This window comes from Carassius carassius, chromosome 24 (assembly GCF_963082965.1).
Source record: "Carassius carassius chromosome 24, fCarCar2.1, whole genome shotgun sequence".
NCBI classification, from domain to species: Eukaryota; Metazoa; Chordata; class Actinopteri; order Cypriniformes; family Cyprinidae; genus Carassius; species Carassius carassius.
In genome coordinates, this window is record NC_081778.1 from 21,088,044 (window position 1) to 21,100,315 (window position 12,272).

Here is a 12,272-nt window from a genome sequence, read left to right on the forward strand (position 1 = left end):
AGGTAAATTTTAAGTAATATTTGAGCATATAGATGTACCTCTTCTGTACTTTTCTTAGTATCCGTCAAAAGTTTGGAATAATTCTTATTTTGTAATGTTTTTGAAAGTCTGTTCATTGACTATAAGAACTGTTTTCTATTTTGAAAAGCAATTCCTGCTTTGCAAAGCTGAATTTTCAGCAGCACTTGATCCTTCAGAAATCATTATGCTGATTTGCTGCTCAATAAACCTTTCTGATTATTATCAATATTGAAAACAGTTGTGCTGCTTCATAGTTTTGTGGAAACTGTGATGAACTACCATTCAAAAGTTTAGGTAAGTAACCATTTTAATCAGCAATGTTAAAAAATGACAAACACATTTATTACATTTCAGAAGATTCACATTTCAAATAAATTGTTCATTTGAACTTTCATTTGAACTTTCTGTTCATTAAATAATGAACTGTTCATCAAATAATCCTAAAAACAGGATAACCGTTTCTTCAAATATATGAAGCAGCAAAAATTATTTTAACATTGATAATAACCATTATCAATAATTGAGCACCAATAATAATTGCTGTTAACCAATCAGAAAAACAGAATATTAGAATATAATATAACACTGAAGACTGGAGTAATGATGCTGAAAATTTAGTTTTGATCAGAAAAAATACATTTGACATTGACAATATATTAAAATGGGAAGGTTTAATCATATTTAACTGTTACTGTTTTCACTGCATTTCTGAAATAAAGTGTAGCCTTGCTGAGCAGAAGAAACTTCTTTAATTATTATTATTATTTTTTTTACAATCTTGATAATCTCAGACTTTTGACAAGCGTGTAAACATGCACAGTATTTCATTATTAGTTGTAGGTTGAAAATTCAGTTGATTCTTACCATTCTCTGCATAAACCCTCTGTCAACTAAACTTTGTTCCAGCCGGTCTAGCTCTTCAATAGATGCAAGTGGAAAGACGTCATCCTCTTCGTCATTCTGCATCTGTGGTAGAATGCGTCTGTTTCCCACTAGAGACTGGACAAGTGAAGTCAGGTGGTTGATCTTCATGTCCATTTTCTCTAGTGTTTCCAGAATTGCCCTTGCTGCAATACAGAAGATCATTTAAATCGATAAATGACTTGCATGGTACAATACTCAAGACTGGATTTTGGTAAGTAAAAACTTAAATGCTGATGATGATTTTCATAACAGCATAACACAATATATGTAAAAATATAATTTGTAGGAAACATACTCTCCTCTCTTCCTTGGTGGTTCCCTGAAGGTCTCAGGACAGAAAAGGTTTGCACTATTGATTGAACAGATAATGTAATTATATGTGTGTGTGTGTGTGTGTGTGTATATATATATATATATATATATATATATATATATATATATATATATATATATATATATATATATATATATATATATATATATATATATATATATATATATATATATATATATATATTAGATTGTCTTTAAATGTTGATTTCCTCATGCCTAATGAATGCTCTTTTACCTTGTGTGTTAGGTGGATCAACACCCCAGCTGGCTCCATGATGCTCTGCCTGAGAGACGCCCACTGGAGCTGAGAAAGGTGGAGTAGGTAAGATTCACTTGTTACCAACACAAGTTAACACACACTAAAATATAAAACCGAAAAGCATAAAACAGATTTTTGTTCACTTCTTATAAAAACAGTATGGTTAATTTATTAATTATTACACTGGCATTACCAACAATCACCAGTCAGTATATCAGTGCTCTTTTGAGTACAGTTAGGACTCTAATATTTCCAAATGTGAGTGTGACTATTCCTGGCACCCCCTGCAGCATTGGTCTCGTCACTTGATTCTGTCAAATCCGTTTGAAACAAGTGTAATGTTTATACTTTTGCCTGGCTCCTCACTACTGACTGCGCACGCATCTCCCAAAATGGGTGCAAAATCACAAAATGGATGAGGCGTTTCTACTTGACATGCTCTCTATTATACAAATCTTTGAAATGACAAGGGGTGACTAGGAGTAGTTGCTCTCCGAAATAGGGATACATTGATATGAAAATTTTGTCCGAAACCGATAACCATTAATTCTTTATATCTGAAAGCCAATAACGATATATTGGACGATAAATCTAAATCCAAAATTTGATATACTTAGAGAGCCTAATTACAAGTTTTGTCCTAAACACAACATAAATCAAACATATACAGTACAGAAGCTTAGTTTGAACCAGTCTAATATTCCTTCAAATTAATTTTAGACTCATATGGCCAATAAAAAATTGACAACACTTTAGAAATCCAATCGGTTATCCAGATACAGTGGCCACTTAATGTGAACAAATGTAAATGTGCCATGTCCTGATTGGCTAATGATCCAATCTGCTTGATTGGATCACTGTGAAAGCATGTTAATGCCAAGTGTAAACGCAGCCTGTGTCTGGTAAGGACACTGTCAGTTATTTGTTGTTTTTATTTATTTTCATTATTTCTTATCTTACTCTGTGATCTTCCTTGGTGGTCACAATCACCTGAGGGTCTCAGGACAGAGAATGTGTGCTCTATGGAGTGGAAAAGATCATGAAATATACAGTTTTAGATTTTGTTGAAGTGCTGTGAATAAGATTTGTTTTTTTCTCCCTTTTCTATTGTAAGTAATGCTCTTTTACCTTGTGTGTTAGGTGGATCAACACCCCAGCTGGCTCCATGATGCTCTGCCTGAGAGACGCCCACTGGAGCGGAGAAAGGTGGAGTAGGTAAGATTGGCTTGTTTCAAACACAAGTTAACACACACTAAAATATGTAAATGTGTAGTTAATTGAAATATCAGAAAATAATAAAACACTGGAGTTGGACAAAGATGGAGAGATTCAAAAAGAAGTGACAACATGTAGCGCAAAAGGACCTTTCTGAATGGTCAGTTGATGAATTTATGTTGCTGATGTGAAGTTAACTATCTTCAATTAGCATATTCTGTCATGATAATCTATAAATCGGTTGTGTGGGAACTGTTTTAAGATGCCTACAGAGTGACATGCTATTGCATTTGTGTTAATACTGTATTGCATGTGAAAAGACGGATCCGACAGCTTGAGCAGACTCACAAATGTGCTCTACAACAACAACAATTCTTAACATGGACTGTGTGTTCCCGGGGTCAGGGTTTATGTAATTTTTAGGGTTAGTGATGTCACTAACCCTGGAGGAAGCTTGTGTAGTCCCTACCAGTTTTTTACAAGCCTGTCTTGTTTCCTCCTACTTACTGTAATAAATGCTCTTTTACCTTGTGTGTTAGGTGGATCAACACCCCAGCCGGCTCCATGATGCTCTGCCTGAGAGACGCCCACTGGAGCTGAGAAAGGTGGAGTAGGTAAGATTCACTTGTTAAATTTGCAAATTAACACTCTAAGGCCTCACACTCATCGGGACACATTCATTTCAGAATCTATCTTAACAAGGGTGGATAATTTTGAGTCATCCCAGTGCCTTGAGTCTGGCTACATTTGTCCAAAAATCATTTTGCAGTTATTTTACTGTAAAGTGCATTTCAATTGCAATTTGAACTGTGATCTGTTAACTGACTCTATTTGGGTGAGGGATGTCAAATTGTAAAATTTACTCAAGTGAATTTATGTGCAGTAATCTTACTCCGTGTTCTTCCTTGGTCGTCCCCTGATGTTCTCAGGACAGAGAATGTGTGCTCTATGGATTGAACACACATATGATGTTATTTAGTTTTATATTGCATTTAAATTCTGTGAATGTGTTTCTGATTTACTCATCCCTGATTATGCTATTGTACCTTGTGTGTTAGGTGGATCAACACTCCAGCCATCTCCGTAATGGTCTGCCTCAGACACACGCACTGGAGCTGCAAAAGGTGGAGTGGGTAGGTTGCACTTGTAATATGTGTAATTGTGACAGGGCATTACCCCATAACTTACAAACTTCAAAAAAGCATTTTCATTTGAGCATACCCAACAGCCAGATACAACTAATAATTTACCTTGAAAGCTTGGGAGACTCTCACACCAGGTCTGCTGTTGCTCTTCCGTTTCCCTTTGTTGCTGATTGACAAATACTGTTGACAGTTGGGGGGGTCATTAGCAATGTTCATTTTGATAGCTATATTTGTTCAGCTGCATGTTTCAACAATTACATAGTTCAGCGGTTCTTAATCCTGTTCCTTAACAGGAAATCTGTTGAAGTTTACTTCACTTAGGAACATTTATTCACAGATTTTCACAACACTTCTGCAGGGTCTTCACACACAGACAAAATGTATTAGAGAAGTGTGAAGTGAGATGTAATATACCTCTATAAATAACTACAATTTAAGCGCATGTCTCGTGCACTTTTATGCCCTTTGAATGTAAAATATATGCTCCCTTCGAACTGGAATCCTGTGAAGTCCACAGTTGAATAGTCTGAAGTGATAAGAGATGCAAACAAAATGTGCAGAGTGGAGGGTTCCAAGGAACAGGATTAAGAACCACTGACATAGTTTTAGCTTTGAGTAATCATTGTAGATTTGGATAAAAAAAATTAAAAACTTACAGTTGCTTAAAGGGTTTACAGCTTTGCTCTGGAAAACCTGAGTTTGCACAACAGGACCTAATAATAAGGAAGTCTCGTTTATTGTAATCTGGGTGTTATGCACTTTTAATCTTACTTATTTCATCAATCATCAAATCAACCAAAATTCAGGAAATAAAAAATAGTATAATATTGAATGTCATGGATGAATTTTTTTTTGGAACTGTCATCATTTTGCTGACGTCGACAGATTTTACTAATAGACTACCAATCTCTCTGTAAAAATAAAATAACGATGCTGCTATCTTTCTAACCCCCATGTGTTTTGGCTCAAAATCTCAGGTCAAAATCGTAATTTTAAGCCCACCCCACACACCCTCTGCAGAATCGTAGATATATATTTTTTTCGACCTTTGGTTGAGTCGACATGGAAAGTGTATTGTTATTCATAGCATTAATTTAATTAACATTTATTTTTTAAGTTATTTTCCATTACCTTTTTTTTTGGTGCGTTTTGGAAGTGCTGGAGGTTTCGGTGCTGGAGGAACACTCTCTTTGTCTGCGGTTTTTCTTTTTTTAAGGGGTGGTGGTTCTGGTGCCTCATCATCTGATGAGATGTTATCACAGTATGTTTTCTTTCTAGGAAAACAAAGAAAAAGTACAATTGGATGCTCTTCACTGGTTAAAGACAAAGCTACGTAAATATGCTGAATGGTCAGAATGCTCAGAGATTTCATCAAAAATACCTTAATTATTGATTTTCATGTGTTAAACCATTTATTTTGTCTTTTGTTACTTACTTGGGAATCCTTTTTCTGGCAATTTCAGGTTCTGAATTTATGTCAGATGTGTAGCTGGCCGCCTTCCAATTTTTGGCCACATTTTGAAAAGATGCTGACAAATGAAATACAGCTTTTACATGTTGTTTATTAGAGTTATGTGAGATCACATTTTACAGTGTAGAAATAAGATTCTGAACAATGAAATGCAGGTATGCTGGGCAAGATCATGTATAATTTACTCTTACCTGACTCATGCAGGATTCTGGTTCTGTGACGGGTCCACCCTTTCTCTGGCTGTGGTTCCTCCATGGTTCTGACGCTCTTCAACACTCTGTCAAGGTCTTTATATGGAGGCCACCAGGAGTAGCCGTCTGCGTACCATGACTTGGCAATTGGTCCAGTTGTACCTTCTCCCTCAAACTCCACTATTAGGTACATTTTTTTTTTTTTTTAAGCCTGAAACCCATATTATTTAATTACTCCAATAAAATGTTCAACTATGTAATTCAAATGCATAAACTATGTTACAAAAAGTACTGACAAAGGATTAATTTGTATGTAAAAGAGGAATTGCAACGAAATGATGTTGATATGGGACAAGAAAAATTTTGTTCTCTATCTCCTCAAACTTGCAGAACTCAACGGTTGTTGAGAGGTCGCCAACGAAATGGATGCCGAGTGTAGAGGATGGTAGGGGATAGTCAAAGAAAGATTCCTGGTTGTTGAAGGTACTGTAGGCAACATAAACTTCATCCTTGAATGAAATAATGTTCTGGAGCTTAGAAGCTTTGCCGCCGATGTAGACGTGACTGTTTGCCTGGTCTAGTTTAAGATTGTAAGGGCTTGTCCTCAACTCTTTATATTGTGTCGCCTCATGAAAGGATGCAGGGAGAGGACCATTCTCATGCTGTTTTTTTAGCAGATGTGGCCTGGTTTTCTGAGGTGTTTTGCAGCTTCTTTGCATCTCTGAGAATCTTTTTATTATTTGACTCAGAGGGCATGTTGGTTTCCTCAGAAGTCTTTTGAGTTTGTTTAGGTGATTCTCATACTTGAAAGCACTGAATTTGTCAAGAATGCCATGCTTTTTTGCATCATCTGCAAGATGTACGAGGGAGTGTGCATTATACGATAAGAACTGTGGACCGTACAGTTGCCCAAAGTGAGTGACAAAAAGACCTAGCATTTCATTTGCGTAATCACAGTAATCATCAATGAAACTGTTGTTGCACAGAATGAAGATTCCCACAAAAAGCAGCATGAAGTTTTTGTACACCTCGGTGGTGAGGAGATCCTTCATCATGACCGGTCCGGTATACAGTAAAAACTGCCTGAACTCTGTTGCCTTCCACCTATCAATTTCCCTCAGTGCCCTTGGTTTTCGTGCAAACTCCATGGGCACATATCTTCGCGCATTCACCAACCTTTCTGATAATGTGTTTATTTGAAAACCCGACAGCCTACAAGTGAGAGGACCCATCTTCAGCCACAAGTGGAGAAGCCGTCTCATGACTCCGAGGCACACAAGGTGCATGTAGTCGAGGGGGAAGCCAGAGACCATATCCAGGGACGTTTCTTCAAGGGGTGAGATACCACGGTGATGATCAGAATCGATTTTGTTTCTGAAGCTCTCATTTGTTCTTCTAGGCAAGTCACTTCTTGGAAATGTCATCCTGTTTTCCAGGTACACGCCATCCTCTGTGCATTTTTCGCATCCATGATAGCCTGTGTGACCTTTAACATTTTTCAGGAATGCACGAGCAGGTGCATCACAAACCATTGATGACAGTTGTAAAGTTAACCTCACTCCTTCAAATTCAAATCCATTGGCCAATTCATTTACTTCAGTGATGAAGTCTTCAAGATACTCAGTTAGCGAGGTAGGTTTACATGTACCACAAAATAAGCCTATTGTCACTGGTTCCTCTTGTCTGATATTTTGCAGTGTTCCTAGAATGGGCCAGAACTGTGTTGCTGAACTCTTAAAGAGGGGCAAACCATCAATGTTGACCTGAAGCTCCAGCATGTCAATGCTGCTCAGAATGTCGATGTTCTGATGTAGCACCTCTGTAATGGACTTCAGCAATCCGAAATGGTAATATTGGCCACCAGCCTTGTCTTGTATTTCAGGGTTCAAACGCATTGTTCCCAGCAATGTCCTTGAGTCTTTTGGCAGATTTAAACTATGCTGACGCAGTATATCTAGTAATGAATTCAATGCAACGTGTGTGATTTTTTGTTCAGCTGCCCAAGTTGCCAAATCGTCTTCCAGGGAAGTTGGACCAGATTCGGACTCCGTGTCTGATTCACTGTCATCAAGAAGACTTGCCATATTGACACCTTCATTCTCATCAATATGAGAGACACAGTCCATAAATGTGTCTTCATCCTCAGTTAGACATTGACAGGTATTGTCACTGTGCATGCAGCCCAACTCCTCTCCCCAAGCTGTAGTTTGTATTGTCTGCAGTTGTTGATCCACCTTGTCCTTTGCTCTTCTTCTCAGTGTCCAATAGGATGGTTCATTGCAAGCCATAGTTTTAAGACCTTAACAGAAAAAAACCCTTTTTTGTTGTTTGTTGACTGGCCTACCAAGACTAGACTAGCTAAACTGCATTAACACAACTGATGTACATACACTTCAAAACATCCTCACTTGCACTGAAAGGATGAAGACTTCAGATGCAAAAGCCTCTAAGCTCCGTCTGAAATTTTCTGAATGTGAGTTTCTTTAGCAGGCTCCTATGTTTTTAATGGAGATGAACAGGACATTTACCTTTCCATTAAAGTGAAATTACTGAACCAAAGAAATGTCTTATAAAAATGCTCTTTTCATAAGAAATTGTCAGACGGCCCTTAGAGGCTTTTGCATATTAAGTTTACACAGGCACAAAAGTTTAAGACTGGTAAGAAAGATATGTATATAGCTTTTGAAATAACAGGGTTTCTGCAGGTTTCAGTAAGGGTTTTTTTAAGACATTTTAAGACCATAAAGATTGAAATTTAAGACCTACAGTACACAACGAATTATCCAAGTTAGATAACGGTATCATTAGAGTATCTATCTATCTTTCTCTATCTATCTAGGATTATCTGATGTGTGTGTGAGAGAGAGAGAGGTAGATATTTTTTGAATAGAAAATTGTACTTTTGCATATTATACTGTAAAAACACAATTATTGTTGTTTTTTATTGATCATAGTTGATCATAACTAGACTGAGGAAATGATGAGATGATTAAAGTGACCAAAATGATCACGGTTATCACAGAATCCTGTTCAAAAAGTACTAAGTAATACTACAGAATGAAGTCAATTCAACAAGTTTTATGTCAAAAACAGCAAATAACAAATTGATTAGCATCAATATGCACTTTTTGTTTACTTAAACATTAAAATACCATTAAAAATGATAGCCAGATTTTAAAAGAGTGTCTTGCAACATGCAATCTACTAACATGTACAAGTTCAAATAAAGTTTTGACAAAAAAGGTTTTATACAAAGATAAACCTCATATTTCACATGTTGGAGACCCCTGCTCTAGGGCTCCGCTTTGTAGGCTATAAATTGATACTTTTTTTGCTAGTTTGTAATAACTTTCTGTGGCCAGCATTTCTGGAAATTAACGAGGGTAAATACTTTTTAAGACCTGACTAAATTAAATTTAAGACCTAGAATGAAAATCTGGCCATTTTAAGACTTTTTAAGGCCTTAAATTTAAAGTTCAGAATTTTAGACTTTTTAAGACCCCGCGGAAACCCTGAAATAAGTATCTTTTGCAAATATATATATATATATATATATATTACAATTTAAAATAATTGTATGTAAATATCTAAAAATGTTATTTATTCCAGTGATGATGGTGATAATCCTTTGATAATAAAAAATGTTAATTGGGCATTTAATCAAATTAGAATGATTTCCAAAGAATCATGTGACACTGGAGTAATGATGTTGAACATTCAGCTTTGCCTCCCAGGAATAAATAGCATTTTAAAATTAAGAGGTTTTTTTATTAAGAGGTTTTTTTATTAAATAAATTGAGCATTTAGTTAGTTTATATTGTGGAGTATAAATAAGACAAACACATGTTCTTGTTATAGCAAGATATTTTCTTCTTGCTGTCTAAATGCATTTATGTATTTTATTCTTCAATCGAATCTTCAGATGAGAGTATTGAATTAGTCTCTCGCGAGAAGTGAATTCCGATTCTCTTGTTTCAGGGCATGCGATTGGCTGTTCGATGCTGATGTCACTTTTTCGTTTGCGTGTTTGTGCGTGCGCGCGCCTCCGGATCAGCTCCGGATCAGGAGGAGGAGAGGAGTTCGAGACGAGTCGACGGAGAGCGTAGATGTGTGCCATCGTCATGAAGGTAATCGTGTTTAACACGACATATTAACATGCATGTTAACAAATAGTGTGTCTTGCATAATGACCATCATATATGTTTAGTGCTTGTTTAACTTAATTCGTGCACGCTTTTGTTATCGGGCCGCTGTCTCCCTCGCCTCGTGCACACATCGTCCCTACATTGGGCCGCTAATGGCGCTTTTCCACTGCATGGTACGGTATGGCTCACTTAACGCAGTTAAATTGGAGGAGTGAAGGAAAATGAATAAGCTATTTCGGACAGCCGTTGAGTGTGCAAAATTGGACTGATTGTACACTCGATTACGTCCACTGACGTTAAGGTTTCGGAAACCAGTGTTAAGTAGAACAGCGCTTCACATTTGTACGTTAACTTTTCTCATCGTCTAACGTTAACCAGGGGCGTCCAATTTTGCTCCTGTTGAGCCTTTGTCCTGAAGAATTAAGCTCCAACCCCAATTAAACACCTTAACAACCTAATCAAGCTTTTTACTAGTTGTGTTGAGGCGAGTTGGAGCTAACGTTAAACTCTACGGGACAGCGGCCTTCCAGGGCCGAGTTTGGACGCCCCGGTCTAAACCAATCAGAACAGCTTTTTTTTTTTCCCGCTCCAAGTGTCGTCACTCACAGCTGTTTTGTGAGGAAAGGAAAAAAAAAGAACCCTAATCTTTTCCGGTATTTGTTTTTAGTTTTTATATTTGTGGTTTATTGTGTCTGTGTGTTATATTAATGTATAATAATTCTTTATAATAAACTTCAACATATCAAAAGGCTGCTTAATTCATACTTACCAACAATTTGACGAACTGACGACGAACTAACGACAAACTAACTACAAACAAACTAAAGCCGGCTTATAATGAATGAATAAAACAACAGAAGTAAAAACGCCTATAACGAATGCACAGATACAAAATATATACAGTTAATTGCTAATTACAAGTTATTGATGTGGAAAAATTCATAAAAATGTTGAGGGTACAGTATGCGGAGTAAATAATAACGGTCATCTGATGCAAATTACAATGGTCGTCGTCTATATATAGCCTAAGGTCACGTGACATTCATTGTTTATTTTATTTATTTATTTATTCTGAGCTACATAATAAAAATCCAATATGCTCATGATTAGTGTTTATTAATTTTGCTACATTTTAATGTATTGCTTAGTAGAAAATTAAATTGTTTTATTTTTGTCCTTGCTTATAGATGAGGTTGATAGAAGTTAGCCACTTTTGTTCCAACAGAGGATGAAATGTGTCAAATCACAATGCATATTGTATTTGCACCCAAGTATCGTGATAGTATCAAATCGGGAGTTGTATTTATTATATTATATCTAGTAGTTATTAATTGTTACTAGCATAACATTTTATTCAACAACCAATCCTGAAAAACATAATTTAATGATATAAAATATGATACTTTAATTTATGGAAGAATTAAGCCATGGAAGGTCATGTACTAGTGATTTTACTTTTTATTTTAATACTGTTTATTTACAGTGTATTTTATTCTGCTTACCTGACTCAGAACTGCAGAACTCCAGTCTTGATTGGCTGTGGCACCTCCATCAGCGACTGATCTTTGTATGGAACCACTGTGAGAGGCCATCATTTTGCTATAGATCTTGTCTCTTCTCCCACAAACTCCACTATCAGGTACTTTATTTGAATTTTTTTGCAGTAATGATGTATTTAATCTACAGATTTTCACAATCAACAACACCTCTTGCAGTTCAAAATGCTTCTGCTACGTCATACACTTCATCAGTTACGCTTTCAAATTTAATACGCAAGGCAGTCTGTCAGAAGATAGTTCTACTTAAAAATGGATATTTTTATTATAAAATCCCATCGATTCACTTCAGAAGGCCTTTATTAACCCCTGGAGCCGTGTGGAGCACTTTTATAACGGATGGATGTGCTTCTGTTGGTTTCAGTTGACCCCCCATTGACTACCATTATAAAGCTTGGAAGAACCAGAATAAATTAAAATAACTCTAACTCTAATAACTCACTTTGATCACTTGATAAAAAAAACACATTTCAGCGCTAGATTGCTTCTTATTTAACAAACGAACAAAAATAATACTTTGCTAGTTAACTGGAGATGCTTTATTATTATTTTTCGTGAAAAAGGAGTGAAGAGTTTTTTTGCAGTTTTGAACTCATTGCGACGACCTCTATGAAAAAAATGGATTGGCCGCGGAAAGGTGTGTCGTGTTGCGCGAGTGACTGATTACCATGGAAACGTGAAAGTCACGTATGTAGATAGACTATCCTTGACTCTTTGGATTTTAAATCTCGATGTAACGTTAGTAGGTTGTCGTGGACACTTTCCCTATGAAAAAGTGTGGGGGACGAATTTACATTTTATAAAAAGTGGGGGGGGACGCGTCCCCCGTGTAATCTACGCCCATGGTTTGCACCACAAAACAATAGAGACAATATACTGGATAGATGCTTAGAAGATGACAATAAACATCAGTTGCATTTTAGAGTCAAATCAAAATAAACTCACATGACATGGTCTGGAAAACCCTTCCCTTATTTGATAATTAACTTATTTACTCATCAGTTTGCTTGTT